Source organism: Carettochelys insculpta, chromosome 33 (assembly GCF_033958435.1).
Source record: "Carettochelys insculpta isolate YL-2023 chromosome 33, ASM3395843v1, whole genome shotgun sequence".
Lineage (NCBI taxonomy): Eukaryota > Metazoa > Chordata > Testudines > Carettochelyidae > Carettochelys > Carettochelys insculpta.
This window is the reverse complement of record NC_134169.1, coordinates 1,590,908-1,600,584: the sequence shown is the minus strand read 5'-3', so window position 1 is coordinate 1,600,584 and position 9,677 is coordinate 1,590,908. Positions and strand designations below refer to the sequence as shown.

At 51.5% G+C, this 9,677-nt stretch overlaps 1 non-coding gene across 1 annotated transcript; it reads right to left on the bottom strand.

The window, feature by feature from the left end:
• Positions 1–8,127: 8,127 nt before the first annotated feature.
• On the bottom strand, positions 8,128–8,200 carry TRNAA-AGC (transfer RNA alanine (anticodon AGC)). Its single transcript has one exon. It is a non-coding gene; the product is annotated as a tRNA-Ala (tRNA).
• Positions 8,201–9,677: the final 1,477 nt, after the last annotated feature.

Genomic DNA, 9,677 nt, shown 5'->3' with positions numbered 1-9,677 from the left:
GATCGGTCCCAGGACTGAGCCCTGGGGAACACCACTAGTTACCCCCCTCCATTGTGAAAATTTACCATTTATTCCAACCCTTTGTTTTCTGTCTTTTAACCAATTCCCGATCCATGAAAGGACCTTTCCTCCTATCCCATGACCACCTAATTTACATAAAAGCCTTTGGTGTGGGACCGTGTCAAAGGCTTTCTGGAAATCTAGGTATATTATGTCCACTGGGTGCCCCTTGTCCGCATGTTTATTAACCCCTTCAAAGAATTCTAATAGATTAGACAGACACGACTTCCCTCTGCAGAAACCATGCTGACTTTTGCCCAACAATTCGTGCTCTTCTATGTGCCTTGCAATTTTACTCTTTACTAGTGTTTCTACTAATTTACCTGGTACTGATGTTGAACTTATCGGTCTATAATTGCCAGGATCTCCTCTAGAGCCTTTTTTAAATATTGGTGTTATATTGGCCGTCTTCCAGTCATTTGGTACCAAAGTGGATTTAAAGGATAGGTTACAAACCACTGTTAATAACTCCGCAATTTCACATTTGAGTTCTTTCAGAACCCTTGGGTGAATGCCATCTGGTCCTGGAGACTTGTTACTATTCAGCTTATCAATTAATTCCAAAACCTCCTCTAATGTCACTTCAATCTGAGTGAGTTCCTCAGATTTGTCGCCTAAAAAGGCTGGCTCAGATTTAGGAACCTCTGTAACATCTTCAGCCGTGAAGACTGAAGCCAAGAAATCATTTAATCGCTCCGCAATGGCACTGTCTTCCTTGATCGCTCCTTTTATATCTTTATCGTCCAAGGGCCCCACTGCTTTTTTAGCAGGCTTCCTGCTTCTAATGTATTTAAAAAACATTTTACTATTGTTTTTTGAATTTTTGGCTAGCTGTTCCTCAAACTCTTTTTTGGCTTTTCTTACTACATTATGACAGTTAATTTGGGAGTGTTTATGTTCCTTTCTATTTTCCTCACTAGGATTTGACTTCCACTTTTTAAAAGCTGCCCTTTTCTCTCTCACTGCCTTTTTAACATGGCTGTTTAGCCATGGTGGTTCTTTGTTAGGTCTCTTACTGTGTTTTTTTATTTGGGGTATACATTTAAGTTGGGCCTCTAGTATGGTGTCTTTAAACAGTTTCCATGCAGCTTCCAGGGATTTTAGTTTAATTACTCTACCTTTTAGTTTCTGTTTAACTAGCTTCCTCATTTTAGTGTAATTCCCCTTTTTGAAATTAAATGCCAGATTATTTGACCGCTGCGGTGTTCTTCCCAACACAGGAATATTAAAAGTTATTATATTGTGGTCACTATTTCCAAGCGGTCCAGTAACAGTTACCTCTTGGACCAGATCCTGCGTTCCAGTCAAGACTAGATCAAGAATCGACTCTCCCCTTGTGGGTTCCTATACTAGCTGCTCCAAGAAGCAGTCATTTAAGGCATCAAGAAATTTAATCTCTGAATCCCGTCCTGAGGTGACATGCACCCAATCAATATGGGGATAATTGAAATCTCCTATTATTACTGTGTTTTTTATTTTGATAGCCTCTCTAATCTCCCTTAACATTTCAGCATCACTATCACTGTCCTGGTTAGGTGGTCGGTAATATATTCCTAATGCCATATTCATATTAGAGGAATGAATTGTTATCCATAATGATTCTATGGAACATTTTGATTCCTTTAGGATTTTTACTTCATTTGATTCTATATTATCCTTCACATATAGTACCACTCCGCCACCCGCACGACCTGTTCTGTCTTTCCGATATAATTTGTATCCCGGTATGATAGTGTCCCACTGATTGTCCTCATTCCACCATGTTTCTGAGATGCCTATTATGTCAACTTCCTCCTTTGATATGAGGTACTCCAGTTCACCCATCTTATTAGACAGACTCCTAGCATTAGTGTAAAAGCATGTTAGAAAACTACCACTATTTATATGTCCGCCTTTCACAGACGTGGTGGATTTTTTTATGCACGATTGTTTCACATCTGATCTTGCCCATATATTATTTCCCACGTTCCCTATCTGACTAACTTCTAGTCAGCACCGCAGTGAAGGGGTATTAGGAATGGGAATGGAGTGAAGGGAATAAAGGGCAGAGACCCTCCCAGCAAAGCATAGTGAAGCCTCCTGCTAGGTTTCACCTCAGACCCTGCCTATCCCCTCCCTCTTCAGCTGAGAGCAGGGCACACGGCCCATGTTCCCTGGCAGAAGGTAACACCATCTCCACATTCTGCAACTTGCTTCTGACGGAGGGACCCCAGTCTGCTGCCTGCTCCTGAGCTCAGCTGCTCCCAGCTCACCCAGACCACGTGGCCTTGGATCAGCAGCTGCCCTGTCTGCTCTCCTGCCCACAGACACAGAGCCCACAGGAGTCACCCCAACTCCAGAACATTCTGCCTGCTAAACCTGCCCACCGAAAGTGATGCAGACACAACTCCCCCCTGTCCCCTCCAGGGGTGTCTCCCTGTCAGGTGCATGGGTCAGATGTGCATCACCACGTTCTCTCACCAGAGGCAGCCCAGCCTTGTGGGAGGGCTCTATGGGCATCACTGCCTGCATCACAATGCCACTGCCTGGTGCTGCTGGGGTCTGGCAGCCTGGATTTGCAGTGCCTGGTGTCCTCTGGACAGCTGCTGCTGGCTGGGTCACCTCCCTGCATCCAGAGTTTTGCTGAGCTACATGGGCAGTCTCACCAGATCACACCAGCATGAGCCCTCTAGGGATCTCTGGGCACACCGCCTAGTTCTTCAGCACCAACCAATTGCCCCAACCCCTCCAGCCAGCTCAGCCAAAGACCTGGATCCAGCAGGCATCATGAGTCACCTCGCTTTCTCTCTCGCATTGGATCAGAGAGGGAAGCAGCACAGAGCCCCAACTAAATCATCCCAGCCAGGGTCTGTTCAAGCCAGGACTGGAAAACCTCTAGGGATGAAGATTGCAACACCTGTCTAGGTAAAGCATTGCAGTATTTCACCATCCTCCTGGTGAAATAAAAGCAGCACGACTCAAATACTGGACTGTTCCTGCTGTGACCTGCATTTGAAACCAGGTTGCTGCAGCCACAATGCAGAGTACGAACCCCTGTTCGATCACAGCAGGCTGCAGAAGGCCAGGATGGTGCTTTCTTTAACTTTCTCAGGTTTCACCTGACAGTCTGGGACCCAGCACGTGGCCCCAGGCATGGGCAGGGTTCTCGGGTTCCTGATGCACAAGGCAAGGTGAATGCAGCTTTCCCAGCCTGGCACTCAAACCCTGAAACCTCCAAATAAGGTCCTAACCCTGAGAGAGCCGGGCAGGTCACTGAAATAATATAGAAATAACAGACAGCTTTTTGCAAGGCAGTAAACCTCATTCTCCTCCAACGGTGCCAATTCCAGAACAGAGTTTTTGGAATGGGGCTGTATAGGCAGGTAATTGGGGCTATTCAAAAATAAGTTATTCAAGAATAGCGTATTCCAAAACTACTCTGCTGTGCAGTGATATCCCCAGCATGGCCTCCAGGGTCTCTACTCACAGACAGGCTCTGTTTGTGCATGGAGGAGCCATTTTGAAATATGTTTTCTTTATTCTGGGGCTGCCTTGTGGCGTGAAGGCGTTATTGTGAACTAGATTATTTTGGAGGAATAATTCTGGAATAAACTCTTCTGAAATAACTCTGCACCTCTCTGGTCAGGGCCTGTCGGCATCATGTAAAGCACCAGAATGTCCACTGTGGCCTGTGACAGCTGCACAGGGGAGGCTGGTGCCAGTGCTGGAAGCTCCCGAGGAGTGGGAGGGGATCTGGTTTGCTTGGCCTGCTCCCTCTGAGGCCACCTGTGCTCCTCCTCCCATTTCACCTCTTCCAATCCCAGCTCTGCCTCTTCCCCTGAGCTCTGCCCCTAGCAGCCTGCTGCTCTCTCCTCTCCTCCCCACAGGCCTCTCCCCGTTCCCCAAGGGCTGCCAGCCAACCCCACCTCTGCAGAGACCCACCCACCCACCCTGTCACCTGTACCTCTCTGCCCCTCTCCTGAGCTCCCATGGGCAAAGCTGCTCATCATGGACTTCCTCCAGGGCCTGCTCCTTGTGCTTCTGCACCCCACCCCCAAGGGCCCTTCCTGTGCCTTCCCCAGCCCTCTGCTCCCCAGAGCAGCAGCTGGGGGACCTGAGTGAAGAAGCAGAACTCAGGCAGGAAGAGGAGCAGGGCAGGCAGGGTCTGGCACCACTGGTGAGTTACCTGGGCCTGTGGTGCTGCAGTAGCAGGTGTCCAGGGAGGGAGCCTGTGAGGCCAGAAGGCCTTAGCTGGGGGGAGATGGGGAGCAGAGAAAGCCAATGGAGCTGCTGTAGGGGCTGGTGCCCTTGGCAGAGGGCTCCTGCTGCCCCTTCCTGTGGGAGGTGTGTGTTGCAGAGTTGGGGATCCTCACCAACCCCAGATCCACTCTGCAGCCCCCCCCTTAGCCTGGGGTGGTGACTCTGACGTGCTCCCTGCCAGCCTCTCAGCCCGGTTCCTTCAGCTCTTTTGGCCTCCTGCCCAGAGCAGTCGAAGAAAAGCAGAAAAAGACCTGCCCATGGCCAGCATGGGGCTTGAACCCACGACCTTGGAGTTATTAGCACCACGCTCTCACCAACTGAAAAGGGAATCACAAGGGGCCTTTTTGGAAAGGAGCAACAGGCAGCTGCAGGGCCACTGGATGGAGATTTGCTCCCCTCCCCCACCAGCCTGGCCTCCCCTTTCAGACTCTCTCACCCATCCCCCACTGCTCTGAGCCCAGCTGGGGGTTCCCCCAACCCCGGCTGCCCCTTGCCAGCTGCCCTGGGCCCTGCAGTGGGTCCCTCAGATCCTGTCTCTCCCACCCCTCCCCACTGCCCTGATCCCCTTGTCCCCTCAGACCCTGCCAACCCCCCCCCCACTTCCCTTTTCCCCTCCTCCCTCAGCCGCAAGCCCTGCCCGGGTTCCCCTTCACACCTGTCACCTCTCCCCCCTGGCAGCCAAACTCCTCCTCCCTCTGCCCTGTAGAGTCACCAGCTGAAACCTTGGGCCCTGCCCAGGGGCTGTGTCAGAACGTCTCCCACCTGCACAATTCATGTCCACTGCAGGGGTTTGCTTCCCAGCAAGGTTAGGAAATGTTGGTGAGGAAGCAGAAGGAAGCTACAAGAGGGATCTCAGGTGTGTCAGGTCAGCACTGGGGACAGCTGGGGTGAGAGGTGAATTACCACTGGGGTGGGGGCAGAGCTGGGTGTGCCTGGGAGTGAGATGCCCCCTGTCACGCACTAGTGTGTGCACATGGTGTGCAGGGACAGGGCTGGGGGGTGTCTCTGCAGAGGCAGGGCTGGGGCAGGAGCTGCTCCCGCAGACAGGGCAGAACAGAGCTCCTGCTGACAGGGAATTGTGTCTGTGTTACAAACGTGCTGGAGGAGCTGGCTGACACAGGCCTCCCCAGAACCACAAAGCTGTGAGGCACAGACTCTCTTCTGGCAGCCACAGCAGCACCTTCCCCACACCAATCACAACTGCCTTTTCCCGAGCTCCAGGCTGTGACTAGATTCTTTCCAACGCTCCTTTTCCATCAGCCTTTACCTTCCCCAGCAGGGAGAGACATTGCCAAGGGAGGACATACAGCAGGGCACCACTGGGAGCTGATTCATGATCTCCTGTTTATGAGGCAGGTATCTTAGCCAGGTAAGCCACAATAGTCTCCTTGTTATGTTACTGCTTCCTGATAGGGAGGTAACTGTGTTCGTCTGTGTCTTAAACCAAAAAACAGCCCTGTAGCACTTTTAAGAACTGTGTTTTCGTGGCGCCAACCCACACGGCTGGACTGCCCACAACACCTTCCCATTCCCCAGCACAGACATTGTGCCGGAGGGAAGCTGGAGTTGCTGCCCAGAGGACATTGAGGACGGGAGGAGTTAAAATGTTCCTTTCACTTATTGTGCCCTCTGCAGTGGACAGGTCAGAATCCACCAGTCTCCCCTCCTCTCTCCCCACCTGCCCCAGTGCCAGGACCCCACAGGACACTGAGGATGGGAGGAGTTTGGGGTTTTCGTGTTTTTTATGTGCCTTTTGTGTTGCAGACCCTTGGGGTGCGTTTGCAGAGGGGGCTGCCAGGGGCAGGACATGAGCCCTGCAGGGCACTGGTGGGTGTGTCTGTGACATCACAAGGGTCTTTGGAAGAACCTCACATGATTGGCTAAAGGAGGTGGGGAGGTGGTGACCTCACAGACAGTCCAGCACAATGGCCAGGTGGGACAGGCTGCAGGGCTGGGGCCATCTCAGAGACCCGCCCCAGGGCTTTGCCTCAGGGAGTCTCCTTCTTCAGAGCTCTGCCCCGGAGACTGGAGAGAGAATTCATGGTGAGGAACGTGAGCGCAAGGAGGATCCTCTTTGGCCCTTTCTCCTTTCCCACGACTAACTGCGCTGGACGGCAGCGTCTATGTGGGGAGGGTCAGAGTCTGATCCAGCTGGTGGGGGGCAAAACAGAGACAGGAAAAACACCAGGTTAAGGTTCTGCCCTCGTCAGTGCTAAATTGTCTCAGCCTTAATGTGTTGTGCCAATATTACTGTGGGTGCATGAAGTGTTTGGGAGAACTGCAGCACCAGTGAGTGGCAAGACCAAGATTTCCTAATACTGCATCTACACACAGGAAGCTAATTTCAGATGCAGCCAATGGATGCACAATGGCTTATTTCAAAACAGGCTCTAGCCCCTGTCTTAGCAGCCCCTGTTTCCACATAGCTGATATTACTTGTACTTGTGCTTGTACTTGTACAAGGAGGTTTACCCATTTCAAAATAAGCCGTCCCCTATTTATTTCTGAATTATTTCAAAGCAGCGGTTGCCTTGTATAGATGCTGGGATGGTTATTTTTAAATAACTTTCTGGTGTAGAACCCCCTTTTAAATCCAGGGCTGTGACAGGCACAGCAGCAGCTGCTCAGAAGATAACAAGCCCTGCAGGTCAGGGTGTCACTCATCAGCACCCCAGTGAAGGGGCATTCGGAAGGGTAATGGAGTGAAGGGAATAAAGGTCAGGGCTCCTCCCTGCAAAGCAGAGTGAAGCCTCCTGAGCAAGACTCTGGTCTGCTCTCCAGAAGCCACTCAGCTTCCTTCATGTCTTTGAACATTGCTGCCTATAGCAGTCCAGCAAAGGGTAACAGAGGAACACCCTGCACTTGTCTACTGGCTAGCAAGGGCTCGACCCCTTGGTTTTATGAGCACCATGCGCTACCCACCTCAACTATCCAAGCTACAGAGAAACAGCTCACAAGGGCCCTTTCAGAAAGGAGCAACGGGCAGCTGTAGGTGCAGGGTGGCTCCTGGAGTGAGATTGTTGTCCCTCCCCCACTGCTCAGCATCCCACCCAGGCATCCCCTCAGCCCCTCCCCCACCACCCTGAACCCCCACCTGGAATCCCCCCCTCAGAGTGTATCTCCCATTCCCCACTGCCCTGAGGCCTGGCTAGGAATTCCCTCAGACCCTGCCGCCCCTCACCCGCTGTCCTAGGCCCCTGGCGGGTTTCCCCTCAGACCCTGCCTATCCCCTCCCTCTCTTCCCCTGAGCACGACATGAACATGGCCCATGTTCCCTGGCAGAGGGGTAACAACATCAGCCCCTGCTGCAATGTGCTTCCTTTGGAGGCACCCCAGTCTGCTGCCTGCTCCTGAGCTCAGCTGCTCCCAGCTCACCCACAGCACATGGCCTTGGAGCAGCAGCTGCCCTGGCTGCTCTCCTACCACAGACACAGAGCCCACAGGAGCAGACCCCACAGCTGTCACCCCAACTCCAGAACCTTCTGCATGTGCAGTGCTAAACCTGCCCACCAAAATGACCCACCTGCAACTTGTTCCTACCTGCTCCAGGGGTATCTCCCTTTTCAGGACATGGCTCACCTGTGCATCACCACTTTCTCTCACCTGAGGCAGCCCATGGCCCTGACTTCCTCTTTCAAATCCAGCCTGCACGTGAGAGCACTTCCTCTTCCACCAGGTGGGAGACAAGACATTGATAGTTCTCTCTTGTGGCCATTGCACAACACAGAGAGCCCCAAACCTCACTATACATTGAGAGCTTCCGGGGGGGGGGTGAAAGCAGCTCCCCTTGATTCCTTGGGCAGGAAGTTACAAGAATGTCAGTTTTATTGGAGAATGTGGGTATCGATCCCACTGCCTCTTACATGCTAAGCAAGCGCTCTACCATTTGAGCTAATTCCCCACATCCTTGTTGACTTCATTTATCCCAGCAGCTCCCCTGGCCCCTTTCCAAAGATGACCCTTCTTAGCCCAGTTCCTACCAGCTGGCCGGCTGAGCTCTTTAGACACAGCTGCTAATAATGCCAAGGAGATGGTTTCCAGCTCTATGTGAGCCCTTGGGGCATCTTGACGAAGTGGCCTGGCTGCTGTGGATGGGGAGGTTCCATCATGCACAGGTAGTTGTGCAGTGCCAGCCTTGTGGGAGGGCTGTGTGGGGATCCCTGCCTGCATCACAATGCCACTGCCTGGGGCTGCTGGTGCCTGGCAGCCTGGCTTTGCAGTGCCTGGTGGCCTCTGACCAGGTTCCACTGGCTGTGTCACATCCCTGGGCTCAGAGTTTCCCTGATCTACATGGGCAGGTGATATACACACAACAGGGGTGGCCCTGTGAGCTGCAGAGGTCTGTAGCATGTGGTGCTTTGGCAGATGCTTCATTTCTGAGAGCAGCTGCAGAGGAGATGATGGACAGTCAGTGTCTGTGGGAGGAGGGGTTCACATTGGGGCTCTGGGGCATATTTTTATGCTTTTAATTACTGGCCATGTGTGTGATTTATTTCTCGAGCTGTTTTCGGAGCGCCCCACCTGGGTGTGTTTACTAGCCAGAGCTGTTAGAAAGCACCACCAGCAGCCCCAGGCAGTGGCATTGTGATGCAGGCAGGGATTCCCACAGAGCCATCCCACAAGCCTGGACCTGCACAGCTCCCTGTGCGTGCTGCAACCTCCCCATCCATAGCAGCCAGGCCACTTCGTCAAGAGGCCCCAAGGAAATTAATACATCAGGGCACAGACTATCCAGTAAATTCTTGGATTAAATTGGAGACAATTTTTTTTCCAAAAGTTTCAAAAAGCTACCGGGGGGAGGCTGTTCTCGATTTGATTTTAACCAGTTGGAAAGAATTAGTAGAGAACTTGAAAGTGGAAAGCAGCTTGGATGAAAGTGATCATGGAATCATAGAGTTCACAATTCGAAGGAAAGGAGAAAGAGAAAACAGCAAAATAGAGATAATGGATTTGAGGAGGGCAGATTCGGGTAAACTCAGAGAGCTGGTAGGTAAGGTCCCGTGGGATGCAAAACTGAGGGGAAAAACAGCTGAAGAGAGTTGGCAGTTTTTCAAAGTGACTTTATTAAGGGCCCAAAAGCAAGCAATCCCGCTGTGTAGGAAAGATAGAAAATATGACAAAAGACTGGCTTGGCTTGACCAGCACATGTGGCATGATCTCTAAATAAAAAAGGAATCATATAAAAAATGGAAACAAGTACAAATTACCAAGGATGTATACGGGCAAATAGCACAAGAATGTCGGAGCAAGAAAAGCTAAGGCACAAAATGAGCTCAAACGAGCGACAGGAATAGAGGGAAACAAGAAGGCTTTTTATAAATATATTAGAAACAAGAGGAGGACCAGGGACAGGGTAGGGCCATTGCTCAGCGAAGAGG